The sequence below is a fragment of the Lithobates pipiens genome, unplaced genomic scaffold (genome assembly GCF_037356315.1).
Source record: "Lithobates pipiens isolate NorthernLeopardFrog02 unplaced genomic scaffold, aLitPip1_a1.2 Scaffold_19, whole genome shotgun sequence".
NCBI lineage: Eukaryota > Metazoa > Chordata > Amphibia > Anura > Ranidae > Lithobates > Lithobates pipiens.
Window position 1 is genome coordinate 210,792,772 of NW_027507764.1, and position 13,772 is coordinate 210,806,543.

General features: G+C 44.0%; 1 protein-coding gene and 1 pseudogene across 7 annotated transcripts in view; one reads left to right on the plus strand and one right to left on the minus strand.

Moving 5' to 3' along the window:
• SUGCT (succinyl-CoA:glutarate-CoA transferase) overlaps window positions 1-13,772 on the plus strand; it is a 1,356,517-nt gene that overhangs the window by 205,743 nt on the left and 1,137,002 nt on the right. The window lies entirely within an intron of this gene.
• On the minus strand, window positions 7,353-8,501 carry LOC143998254 (ribonucleoside-diphosphate reductase subunit M2 pseudogene; annotated as a pseudogene).

A 13,772-nucleotide genomic window follows, 5' to 3' on the forward strand; every position in this document is an offset into this window, starting at 1 on the left:
CCCTCCCCTTTGCAGATCCTCTCCAAGTCCAAGGTTTCGAGGCTGACGTTTGGTAACTCAAAGCTTAAGCTCCCTCCACATATTTTCTATTTGATTAAAACACATTAAGATCCACTTCTGGGACCTTAATATTGTTCTTCTTGAGCCACTCCTTTGTTGTCTTGGCTGTGTGTTTTGGGTCATTGTCATGCTGGAATACCCATCTATGACCCATTTTCAATGCCCTGGCTCAGGGAAGGAGGTTCTCACCCAAGATTTGATGGTACACGGCCCTATCCATCGTCCCTTTGATGTGGTGAAGTTGTCCTGTGCCCATAGCAGAAAAACACCCTCAAAGTATAATGTTTCCACCACCATGTTTGACGGTGGGGATGGTGTTCTTGGGGTCATAGGCAGCATTCTTCCTCCTCCAAACACAGCAAGTTGAGTTGATGTCAAAGAGCTTGATTTTGATCTCATCTGACTACAACACTTTCACCATGTTCTCCTCTGAATCATTCTGATGTTCATTAGCAAGCTTCAGATGGGCCTGTACATGTGCTTTCTTGAGCAGGGGGGCCTTGTGGGCACTGCAGGATTTCAGTCCTTCACAGCATAGTGTGTTACCCACTATTTTCTTGGGTACTATGGTCCCAGCTGCCTTGAGATCATTGACAAGATGTAGTTTTTCAGTTGATTTCTCACCGTTCTTATGAACATTGAAACGCCACGAGGTGAGATCTTGCATGGAGCCCCAGACCAAGGGAGATTGACAGTTGTTTTGTGGCTTTTCCATTTGCGAATAATCCCACCAATTGCTGTCACTCTCTCACCAAGCTGTTTGGCTATGGTCTTGTAGCCCATTCCAGCCTTGTGTAGGTCTACATTCTTGTCCTTGACATCATTGGACATCTTGATTGCTTTTGTGGGCAGGTGTCTTTTATACAGGTAACAAAATGAGATTAGAAGCACTCCCTTTGAGAGTGCTCCTAATCTCAGCTCGTTACCTGTATAGAAGACACCTGGGAGCCAGAAATCTTGCTGATAGGCAATTAAATACCTATTTCACTCATTAAACTGCAAATCAGTTTATAACCTTTTTTGAATGCGTTTTTCTGGATATTTTTCTTGTTCTGTCTCTCACTGTTAATATAAACCGACCATTAAAATTATAGACTGATCATTTCTTTGTCAATGGGCAAATGTACAACATCAACAGGGGATCAAATACATTTTTCCCTCACTGTATATGATTTTTAAACCAATGATGGGTAGAAAGTCCTCACACTCTGTCCTCAGTCTGTCCTCACAGGAATTGCTCTATCAGGGAGAATTGATGCAATACTCAGTCAAACAAAATATAAATGTACCTGCATGAAATGTCACATTCCTGGTGGTGTGCCCTGGTGTCCCCAAAATACCAGGGCACTCTGCTAAGCAAAGCTTAGCCATATCCTGTTTTGAGAGCTCCGGATTCTGCCCTATAGACATACTATAGAACAGTACCAAATACCCCGAAGCTTGCAACAATAGGGTTTGGTCAAAATTTTCTCATCTTTGTACACCTTTAGGTGTCTGCTTTTCATGTCTGGTAGCCATTTTGAAAACTTGAATCAAGCACAAATGGTAATTGGACCTAGGCTCAGGCAAGCGTATCTGTTATACATTGTTAGCTAAATAGTTGTGAAGGAGGAGATGTATTGGTGCTACAATGGTATCACCATTAGCAGCGGCAACACCTTTGGATGGGGTGGTGTTGATCTTTTGGATGTGTTGAGAGATTTATTCAGACCTTAGAAACCTTGTGAGGCATAGAACAGCAGCAACCATCTGCAGTGGCTAGAGTAGCAGGTTACATAGTTTTACATAGTTGGTCAGGTTGAAAAAGACACCCTCTGACCTCGCCTTTGGCAATGCACCAGCATTAGCCACAATCAAAAGTATATCCTATCTTCCCTCTGGCCTCTCTGATCATGTGCCCTTAGAGCTGTGTATTGCTTTGAAGGAAGTTAGGAGTTCCAAATGCTGGCGTTTAGCACCCAAATGGATGCAGGACCTGAAAGTGGGAGAATTGGTTTCACACAAAATTAACCAATATTTGGAAATAAATGAAGGCTCTACCTCCACAAGCTATGGTGTGGGATGCCTTTAAGGCACATATTAGGGGTGAATATATAGCTGACATTAAAGCAGTTAAATCAAATTTGTCATCACACATACAACACCTGGAGGAATGTGAGGTGAAGACAGCTGAAACCTTTCTGACTCCCCGACTGTGGACAACTTCAACCTACTTGCGCAGATGAGACGTGAATTGTCTTTACATATGGCTTCGGCTACGCATTTAGATCTGCATTTGTGGCTGGCAGGGTGTTTGAGTCGGGGGACAAAAATGGGAAAATGCTAGCTTATCTGGTAGTGGAGCATAGGTTTTAAACGGTAATCTCGAACATCTGATCCTGCTATCATCCTACACAAATTCACCAATTATTTTAGTCAGTTGTATTCAGCAGTCCCAAGTCCGTCCAAAACCACTATCCAGGAATTACTCTAGACCTCCCCACACTTTCATCAGAAGTAGTGCTTCTTGACAAACCCATCTCATTGGATAAAATTTAAGCGGCTATCTACTCCTTTCCCAGTAAGAAAACTCTGGGTCCAGATGGTATCCCAGGGGAGTGGTACTCCTTAATCACCTCCTCTCAAGAAAGAATAAATACAGTTCAGCTGATCTGTCCTCATAGCTGAGCTGCTCCATGTCTATCAGTTTGGTGTCCCTTCTCTGTAATTTCTGCAGTTCCTCAATATATTTTTTGTGCACTGGTGCCCAAAACTGAACTGCATATTCCAGATGAGGTCTTGCTAATGCTTTTTACATGGGGAAAATTACATCTCTTTCTCTCTGGAGTCTATACCTTTTTCAATAAAAGAAAGTATTTTGTTTGCTTTAGAAACTGCAGCTTGGCATTGCATAGATCAACAAGTAGATTACTACATGTTGTTGTCCACGGTATGCCTTGATGCACACCAGTGACGCTATGAACTTTTGGGTTATCTGGTTAGACCGTTGCCTAGAACTCATTCAGTGTACACTATCGTAGAAGTTGTAGCTTATCAGACTTCTATTGTTCTCTCTAAGTAAGTTTTCAATACGGCAGATGGTGTCATCCTATGAGAAACCATGAATCAAATGAGATTTAAGTTGAAGTTAAAATCACACTTGTTTAATAATAATAATAATAGTAAAAGGTAAACAGAGCAACGTAGTCAAATCATAGGCAGAATTCGGTAACATGAACAGATAGTCAGACAAGCCAGGACATCACGGAGCCAGAGATCAGCGTACTTCAGGACAGGCCAGGAAACTGGACAATCAGCGTAGTGGAACAGCAAGTAGGATCAGGAACCAGAAGGGACGTCAGACAAGCAAATCTTCAACAGGTACACAGGAGAGAGTCTCGGATGTGTTGACCAAGGTGAAGGCAGAGAGGAACTGAATGAACAGGATATCATCATCAGGTGAGTCACTGTGGAAAGGATTGGAGGTGGCAATTAACCGACAGCTGAGCGGCCTGCTCTGAGAAGGAAAGGCTGAGCCCAGCCCTGACACATCCCTGAGAAGCAGATCTGGCTGTCCAAAGACAGCATGGACAAATAAAAAAAATATTAAAAATGACTGGATCTAAATCCTGAATCAGGTAGCACTTCCTGGATTCCACTGCTGACTAGCTAGGATTACTCTGCGTCTTTGTTCAGTGTTGCTAAACCAGTGGGCACCTGGTCATTTTCCTGCTGCTGCTGTGATCCATATTTCCCCCAGTCTTCTTCCAAGACAGCCCATGAGACATAGAGTGCCTCCAATTGGGCAGCAAATAGGTTGCCATTAAAGAGTTAAAAGGAGGACCTCCAGGCCCTCTACTCAGTTTTTATGTTTTTCTAGATGGAGAAGATGTGTTGCTGTGGGACTTGTGGGTTTAGCCTGGTCTAATAGGCTGCTTGTCTATCCTTGGTGCAGTGCCCTCCCACAAAGTCCCTGTATACAGGTAGGTGGCAGTTGTGGTGTTACTTGCCTTTGGTACTGCACTTGTGATATGTCTCCCCAATGCCAGCTGCCCTGCAGGATGCTGCCATTGAAGTATATACAGTCTAGTGGTGTAGAAATTGTCTTCCTCGTGGGAGTAGGGGGGGGGGGGAGAGGGGGCACAGCGATTCACACTGATTGACTAGACCCTGTCTGTTCTTTCTATTTGGCGGTCATCTGGGGGTCATTGATGTTGGTCTTCGGATGACTGTGCACTATGGTGGTTTATTTAGGGAACATAGTGTTGGGGGTTATTAGGTGCTCTGGTATTTAGCTTGCCTATTGTTATTTTTTTCTGCAGGTCAAGGCCCTAGGTAAAGGTGCAGGTTCTGCTCCACAGAATAAGTGTGGAGCTAAGTTGGGATCCTCTTAGGTCAGGGCCCTATGCCACACCTGCAATGGGGCTCTTTAAAGCTGAGTTCCAGGCAAAAATACATCTCTGTTTTCAACAGTTAGAATATAAGCAAAAAAGAAAACACCGCGCTACTGTAATACAACTAGCAGCTGACACTCGAACAAAGTTACAAAGAATGTGAAACAAAAAAGTGTAGCGCTGAACAAGTGAATGCCCCTGTTGATGACCGCTTGTGTCGAAACACGTCGGGCAGCATTACTTGCACCCTACATTGCTTTTTTATTCGATTTTTGTCTTTTGTGATCACTTTTTATACTTGTCAAAACACGTATAATTTTAATAAAACCAACTGGTTTATTTTGACCTACACTATGCGGAGCCCCCTTCTCTTTTTCTTTTTTTGGTTTTTATGCCATTCGTTTGAGTTTTTATCCGAAATTAGAGCCTGGATACATCTGGCCCTGGAAATACTACAGCCCTCGATTGTGGAAAACATTGGTCGGCGACAGCTTGGATCATCTACCTCCACTTGGGATTGAGGACGTCCATGGGAGGACTGGATGCCGGGACCCATTTCATGAGGAGTTTGAGCACAGTCCCCTTGGGACGATATGCCTGGTAGACCCACTGTCGAACGGCAGGTGGGTCCAACATTTCTGGTAAGGGTGTCCACCTTATTTCTATTAAGTGCGGTGTCTTCAGATATCACCACAGACAAGCAGATTTCTGTCGTTGAGTTTTCTGCCATCCTAATTTAAGGCTCCCAGGAGAAAATTGTCTGACTTTGCTTTAACAATATATGAGGATTCCTGCACAGACTGATATACTGAATACTACCCAATTTTTTGGATTTGTATCACGTTATTGTATCACATTTTATTCACATATAAGTTGTATGTATATTCCTTTGAGGATTATAGAGCACACATAGTGTTGTTTATACCGATTTCACAACAAGTGTGCAACTCCTCTGTGGTTCAACACAGGTTGTTTAAATTTGCTCATAAATTGTATCTAGTGTGTTTTTATTCACTTTTTCAGCGCTACACTTTTGTGTTTCACATGTTTTAAACAGTTGACAACCCCACCCTCCGCTCGTTTTTGGATTTTTTTTTTTTGGGACCTTTTTGACTTTTTTTCTTCTGGACTTCCATCCTATGTTGCCGTGGCTTGGTGCTTCACTTCCATGGTTGCATCTGGCCCTCCTCCTTTCTTCCACTCCCTTCTGGGACCTGTGTTCGTCCCAGAAGATGACGGGAACATTCAGAAAGCGCTGCGTGACTCACATATGCACAGTAGGAAATCGGCTTCTAAGCCTGAAGGCTTCACTGCCAGTTTCCCTTGCTTGAAATGCCAGTGCCTGCACCCGAAGCCGGTGGACGGATCAGCTCGGGGTGCTGAAATTGTGGGCTAACTGGACAGGTAAGTGTCCTTATATTAAAAGTCAGCAGCTACAGTATTTGCAGCTGCTGACTTTTAATGTTTTTATCCCCAGGCTGGAACTCAGCTTTGAGGAGGACATTGCCATGGCCTGCAGCAAACTAGTGTCCTCGGTTAAGGAGGAGGTGACTTCTACCTTTCATGCCTTCAGGTCTCCTATTGCAAATATGAAAGTCCCCATCCTCCTAGTCAGCCTATGATAGTGCCTAAGTCCTCTGCTGCTGCACTTTTGTCAGTTATGCCTTGTAATATGGTAGAAGAAGCATGTGGAGCTCTTTTATCTTCTGAGGCTGTGTCAGCTAGCGATTCTGAGGTGCAGGAAAAAAATGACTCTTCTAGGGTGTCAAGATACAGTATAAGCCCTTTTGTCTAGCATCTCGATGAGGATCCAGAGGACCTGGGCTTGAACCTTGGACCTCTTCTGTTTGTAGCGTTGACTCTTCCCACTGAGCTATCTGGGATGCTGGGCAGCTTCCTGCCTGATCTATTGGACAACCCTACCTGATCCATTGGACAATCCTGCTATGTGTCTTGATTGCTGTTGAACCTTTAATTCCTTGCTCCTCCCATGAAATTCCTGTATAAGTCTTGTCTCTGCACTTCCTTTTTGCCAGGTTATTGTGCTTTCTCAACCAGTGCCTTGCTCTTGTCTTCCCTGCTAGCACTTGTTATCGACCCTTGGGTTGTTCCTCAAATAACTCTACTGCCTTATCCCAACCTGCAACTACTTGTTGCTGAAAATTTTGGCTTGTTTACTGACCACACTGCTACTGCTGTTTATTCCTTATCTGCTCATCCACTGGACCCTGGCTTGCTCACACAATTGTGGGGCAATCCTGAGGACTGTGACCTAGTACTAACACGCAGCTAAATCCATTTCCACCATGAGGAGCTTATGTGAACACTGGTTAGTACTTAGACTGCACACCTCAGGTGAGCCTAGGGAACAGCTTCTGGATTCTTTGTTCAAAGCTATAGGCTAGATGGCAGATGATTCATCTGAGTCTGCCAGGTTGTCAGCCAGATCCTATACGCTAATGAATTCAGCCAGACGTACCTTATGGCTGAAAACCTGGGCTTGAGATTTGGCTTCCAGGTTGTGGCTCTGTGGTGTTCCTTTTTTCTGGAGACCAGCTGTTTGGTCCAGGCAACTCTATATCATACCACTGTCAAGAAGAGACCGTTTGCGAAGTAAAGGAAGAGGCCATTTAAAAAGACTTTTATTAAAGTGCCACAGTTCGACTTTAAAATACATTAAAAAAAATTATAAAACAAAAAAAATAAACTGCCAACAGGCAGCCATTCCCTTGCAGAGTACACAACACCCTTTAAAAATACCCCACACTGTACAAGTTTGTACCCATGAGTGTTTCATGCTCCTACTGTAAACTAAAACACACTATAGTAGATCTGTCAGAAGGGATTTGAAACCACATCTGATGAGATAATGCCGGTAGCTTATAGTTCCATACTCTAACACGTTTCCATTCACTTTACAGTTTAGAACCTGCATACTGAATATGTCCCAAGGTACAGTCAAGAATTAACAGTTCATTTAGAAGTCAGCATCTAGAGTGAATGTATGGTCTGATGTCTTGGACATGACTCCCATCTTCTGATATTCTCCAACTTTCTTCTCAAAGAAATTAGTCTTCCCTTCCAGAGAAATGTTCTCCATGAAGTCAAAAGGATTTTCTGACCTGAAAATCTTGCTAAAGCCCAGCTCCAAGGAGATGATCTGCCACAAACTCAATATATTGATTCATTAGGTCACCATTCATGACAATCATTTTTACAGGCAGTGCATCAGTCAAGAATTCCTGCTCAATTGTGACTGCATCAGTGATCAGCTCTCGAATACGGTCTTCTGATGGCTTGTGCACAAGGTGTTTGAACATAAGACATGCAAAGTCTGTGTGCAAACCCTCATCTCTGCTGATGAGTTCATTTGAAAATGTCAGACCAGGCATTCTTCAGTCAGAAGATGGCTGCAAAGGACCCAGAGAAAAAGATTCCCTCCACAGCAGCAAATGCAACCACACGCTCACCAAAGGTTGCATTTTTGTCACTAATTCAGCGGAGTGCCCATTCCGCCTTCTTTTTCACACAAGGCAGAGTTTGTTGCATTGAACAGGAACACTCTCTCTCTCTTTGGGATCTTTAATGTATGTGTCAATGAGAAGACTGTACATCTCTGAATATTTTCCATTGCAATTTTGAAACCATAGAAATAGCGTGCTTCTGTGACTTGTACTTCCTTACTTAACCACTCAACCAAGTTCTCGTTTACAATTCCATCACTAGCAGCAAAGAAAGCCAACACGTGAAATAAACCACCTCACCTCCTCTATCAGCGATTCTTGTACATCTGCCAGATATCATGGTACTTGATGGGAAAGATGACAAAGCAGTGGGGGTTGTCTCTCAATAGGGGTTCATCTTGAATATTTGTTTTTTTTGTTTCCTTAGGCTTCACTGGTTCATTCTATGCATCCTGGAAAATCTTACGGGCGGTCTTGCTGGCTGGGACCCGGGTGTTGCTCAGAGAAGGTGGCGTGTTCTCCTTGTTATCCAGGCTTAGGCTCTTCATGGGGGACATGTTCTCATTCACAGCACCGAGTGGTTTGTGGATGGACAGCATAGTGACCGGTAAGGATGAGCTCAGAGCCCGCCAGGAAGTCAGCGCAGCACTGCGCTAATCACAGGCAGTGAGACATTGCCCCGATGCGCAGCTGCAGAGATCTGGAAATGTCTCACTGCCTGTGATTAGCGCGGTATCGAGCTGAGTTCCTGGACGGCTCTGCATGTGGAGCATGCGAACACGCCTGAGCTCATCCCTAGTGACCGGTATGACAATGAGGAGTAGAGAGTGGTGGGATCTGTGTACTGAGCAGAGGATCGGAAGAGGGCATTTAATAGAAGCATTGGGTTGCCCTAATAAATGTTGCCCTAATAATCAAGACTTAAAATAAGATAGAACAATGAATAAAAAAAAAACTTAATAAATTCAAAAGCAATCCAAATTATTAGTCCCTAACCGCTTGCCGACTGCAAGTGGTTTACTGGGGGGTTATGGCCAAAGATATCAGCCATAACCCCAGTATTGTTTTTTTTTTTTTCAGCAACTCTTTAGTGTGTTGTACTGCTCATGAGACCCAGAACCTTTGCCTCTTGCACCTTGTGATATCACCCTGCTCAAAAAAGATGCCACTGCGTCTCTCAATTAACCAGTGTTGAAGAAGGAAGAGTGCTTTTACACCACTAGACTGGACACACTACAAAGACAGCATCCAGAAGGTCAGCTGGCAATAGGTAGACACATCACAAGTGCAGACCTTCACCAGGTACCGAAGGCAGGTAACACCACAACTGCTACCTACCCATACACAGGGGCTTTGTAGGAGGGCACCTCCCCCCTGAAAGACAAGCAGCCCATAAGACAAGCCTAAACCCACAAGTTCCATAGCAGCACATCTCCTCGGTCTGGAGGAAACACAAAAACTGGTTAGAGGGCCTGGAGGACCTCATTTTAACTGTTTAATGGCAATGTGTTTTCTGTCCAGTGGGAGGAGCTCTCTCTCTTCCCGGAAGACTGCTGCAAAGGGTTACCTGTAAGTCTAAGGCCGCGTACACACGGACGGACTGTTCACCCAACTTAGTCCGCTGAACAGTGTTTCAGCGGACAGTCCGCTCGTGTGTGGGCTTCAGCGGACTGTTTCAGCGGACAGTCTGACGAACAAAGTTTTTTGGAATTTCCGTAAGACAGTCCGCTGAAACTTGGTTTCAGCGGACAGTCCACTCGTGTGTAGGCTTGTTCGACAAACTAAGTTTCGCGCATGCTCAGAAAGGATTTACACGGCGAAGGTTGCATTGCAGTGTATTGGACGTCAAATTTCTCGTCCCGTCGTACGTGCCGTTCACGTCATCGCGCACGCTTTCAGCGGACTGTTCGTTCATCGTGTGTGGTCAAGTCCGTTCATGCAAATTTTGAGCGGACTGTTTGTCGGATTGTTTGACGAACTAAGTTGGGCGAACAGTCCGCCCGTGTGTATGCGGCCTTACTCTGTATTTCTGTCTGCTATAAAACACATAGAATAGGACCTGTGGGGATCTAATGCTTCTGATGCTATCTTGTCTAATTTACAGGAAATTATCTGTACATATTTAAATTAAAATGTCAGGGACATGGTCATTCTCCATGCTGGGAATTAAATATATAATTTTTCTGTTATGGAAGCTGGGGGCACTTGGTTATTTAGGCGCTGCTGCCTTTCTGTTTGCTTAATAAAATGTATCTATCAAACTGTTTCTAAAAATGAGCCAGCTAGGACTTCATCATCTATTGATGCTGCTGCCATTTTAAAATGTATATAGTTGTACCATTGGGGGACTAGACATCTCTGACATTGTTATCTTGTTCAAGTTATCTGGAAACTTTTACTGAAATTGCATGAGAGGGAATGGCCATCCTTCAAATGTTGCAGGCCATGGTGTCTGCTGAAATATATCTGGAAATTAGTGAGTTAGAGAAGGTGTCTGGTAATTTAGAGGTGCTGCTACCGCCTGTGCCAATCTGATCTTCCAATGGAAAATTTATATTGTTTGCCTTTTGCTAATTATGAATACATTTTTTCAGTAGCAATTGTGGGGCCAGGACCTAGCCTCTTCCTGCTTTTGACTATTATTATTAAAATTCTACAGAATTGATATATTACCAAAAGTTTACACAGCACTTTACAATATAAAAGGGAGACAATACAGTTACAATACAATAAAATACAAGTGGATTAAGAGGGCTCTGGTCAGAAGAGCTTACAATCTAATAGAGTGGGGCAGGTGGTACAAATGGTGGTAACTGGGAAATGAGCCGATGGGAGCGGTAAAAGATTAGTTGGAGGTATGGTAGGCTTCCATACAGAGATTACTTTTCAGGGATTGCCTGAAGGCAGCTAAAGTAGGAGATAGCCGGACAGGTTGAGATAAAGTGTTTGTAAAGAGAATGGGAGAGGCTCTGGAGAAATCCTGGAGATGAGCATGGAAGAAGGAAAAGATGGGAGCTTGAGAGTAGGTGGTCTTGAGAGGAGAGTAGAGGATAGTTTGGGTGATATTTAGAGACAAGATTGATGATGTAGTTGTGAATGGCTTTGTATGTTGTGGGTAGAATTTTGAATTTAATTAGCTGGGCAATCGGGAGCCAATGTAGGGAGTGGTGGAGAGGGGTGGCAGACACTGAGTGGTTGGTAAGGTGGATAAGTCTGGCAGCAGCATTCATGATAGACTGAAGAGGAGCTAGCCTATGGAGAGGTAGGCCAATGAAATGGGCGTTGCAATAGTCAAGGCGTGAAATAAGGGAATGAATGAGTAGCTTGGTGATTTAATTTGTTAAAAAGCAACATATTTTAGAGATGTTATGTAGGCGAAGTCTACAAGCTTTCAACAGTGACTGGATTGGGGGCTGAAAGGACAGGTCAGATTCTAGGATTACACCTAGTACCTTGGCATGACGGGAGGTATTGATGGTTGCATTATTGATTTTTATGGAAAAGTCATGGATGGGGGAACGGGCAGGAGGGGATATCACCAGCTCGGTTTTAGAGAGATTTTGTTTAAAGAAGTGGTGGGACATCCATACTGATATGTCAGTTTGTAATATGCGAGAAGACTGAAGGAGGGAGGTGAGGGGTAGACAGATAGATTTGAATTCTGCCTAAGCTTGTGCTGGTCTTCCTGATTGTAACTGTTGCAGCTTAATCCTTTTACTGCCACCAACATCTGTCATGGGTCGGTAGCAGCTGGGGCTTCACACACTCTCCTGCTGCAACAGTAGACAGAACTTCCTGTAGTAAATGTCACAAGCCAACTGTCGGCTTTTGGATGGAAACATGCTCTACAGCCACTGGATCAATTCCATAGACCCCTGAGGCTATGTCCCCTTCCCCCCACCTTGTTTCTCAGGATCTGGTATTCCACCTGCGGACCCTGGACCTGCCCTCTTTAAGAAACACTCAAAACTGCCTTCAAGTCACCCATACATTTCTGCATTTTTACACTTTTTCCAATTAAAAGGCTAGATATTGTCACTCCAATTCTGTGTCATAAATCACATACATTGCTTTAATATTTCTATGTACTGTATATTAAATAAAAATATTCTGTTTCAGTTTTTACTTCATCCATTTGTGTACAGCTCTAACAATAAGCTACTTACTAGCCACCTGTAATGTAAGAGTTGTTTCTTATTTTGAAATATCACATTTAAATAGCGCTTAGAAAAATAATGAAGTAAAATTGTTCAAGATGTTTAATTACAAGAAACACTAAACCACATATGTTAAAATCTTTGGTTAAATGGAATTCTAAATAAACTATTCAACAGACAGTATAGCAGCTGGCAGTTTTCTGAGGAAGGCTGATCTGAGATGTCCAGATGTGTTTTTGTATAGTATTGTGGGAAAAGGGTGAGCTGTAGAATACTACAAATACTATCCAAGTCTATATTACAATGTGGGTCAACTTGTCTAATTGTGAAACATGTAACATTTTAGAAAGGCAGAGGGGAAGATCCTTGAAACCCGGGTACAGTTTTGGGTCCCCACAGGTTCTGACAGCAAGTGGCTCCCACAGAAATGGGTCTAAAAATAAGGGAAAAGGAGGAGTACCAGTGTCCAGAAAGCAACACAGACAATACAGAACTACAAGTCATAGCCATCACAGTGTCCATAAAGCAGCACAAAGCCAATACTGAACTATCAGTTGCAGCAGTTTTAAGCACCTTCTAGTCTCCTCTTAGTGAGGCCTGCAGACATGAGTTCCTCCATGTCCATATCTCTAAATACTTTGACACTTCTCTCTCAGCATTGGTATGTTAAATGGTACTATAAATTCAGCCCCGAATTACTGGTGCTGAGGTGTCTCGCATTATCCTGGTACAAGATACAAGAACTTCCGTGCTACCTGCTGAGAGGAGCCTCATCTCAGACACCCCATGGGGGCACAGGAACTTGCAGATCAATTATATAGATATCTGTTAATAAAATGTTAATAAAATCTAATATTTATGACCTGCATTGCAGGCTGATACATTCAGGTATATTAGACTTGGGCAAAGCTTTGTTGGACATGTCGCTGGGTGTACCCCTATAACCCTACCCATCTCTGTGAGACCTCAGTTTTTTGCTAGTGTCCCATAAGTGCCGTGTACACATAATCAGAGTATCTACTTTTTTCCCCCAAAAGTCCGGTGGACTTAGAAAGTAGTTTTGACTCAAAAATTGTCCACCGGACTGCGAGTCCGGCGGACAATCCGGCCGTCTGTGTGCTAGTCCGCTGGACTTTTGAAATGAACGGACTTTCCCGCACACGGAGAAAAGTCAGTTCATTTTGAATGCGGGTCAAGGTGGATGGGACTACCGCAGGAGGTCAATGTCGCTGCCTTGGCGGCGAGATTGACATGTCGCTGACCCTGTCACCTGGTAGGGACTTAAAGGGGAAGCCCTACACCAAAAAAACGGCATGGGGTCCCCCCCAAGGTCCATATAAGACCCTTATCCATGCACGCAACACGGCCGGTCAGGAAAGGGGGTTGGGACGAGTGAGCACCCCCCTCCTGAGCCATACCAGGCCGCGTGCCCTCAACATGGGGGGGTGCTTTGGGCCTTGAGTAGAAGAGAAGGCAGCGACAGAAGACCGGGCCACCGCTAGTAAAAGAGCTGGAACAAGAAAGCGGAGGCCCGGAAAGAAGAACCGAAGAGGGGGACAAGACCCCCGAAGTCGGAAGAAGAGGTGGCGGTGACAGAAGACCGGGCCACCGCTAGTAAAAGAGCTATAGGAAGAAAGTGGAGGCTCGGCAAGAAGAACCAAAAAGGGGGACAAGACCCCCGAAGAAGGGGACAAGACCCTCGAAGTCAGAAGAAGAAA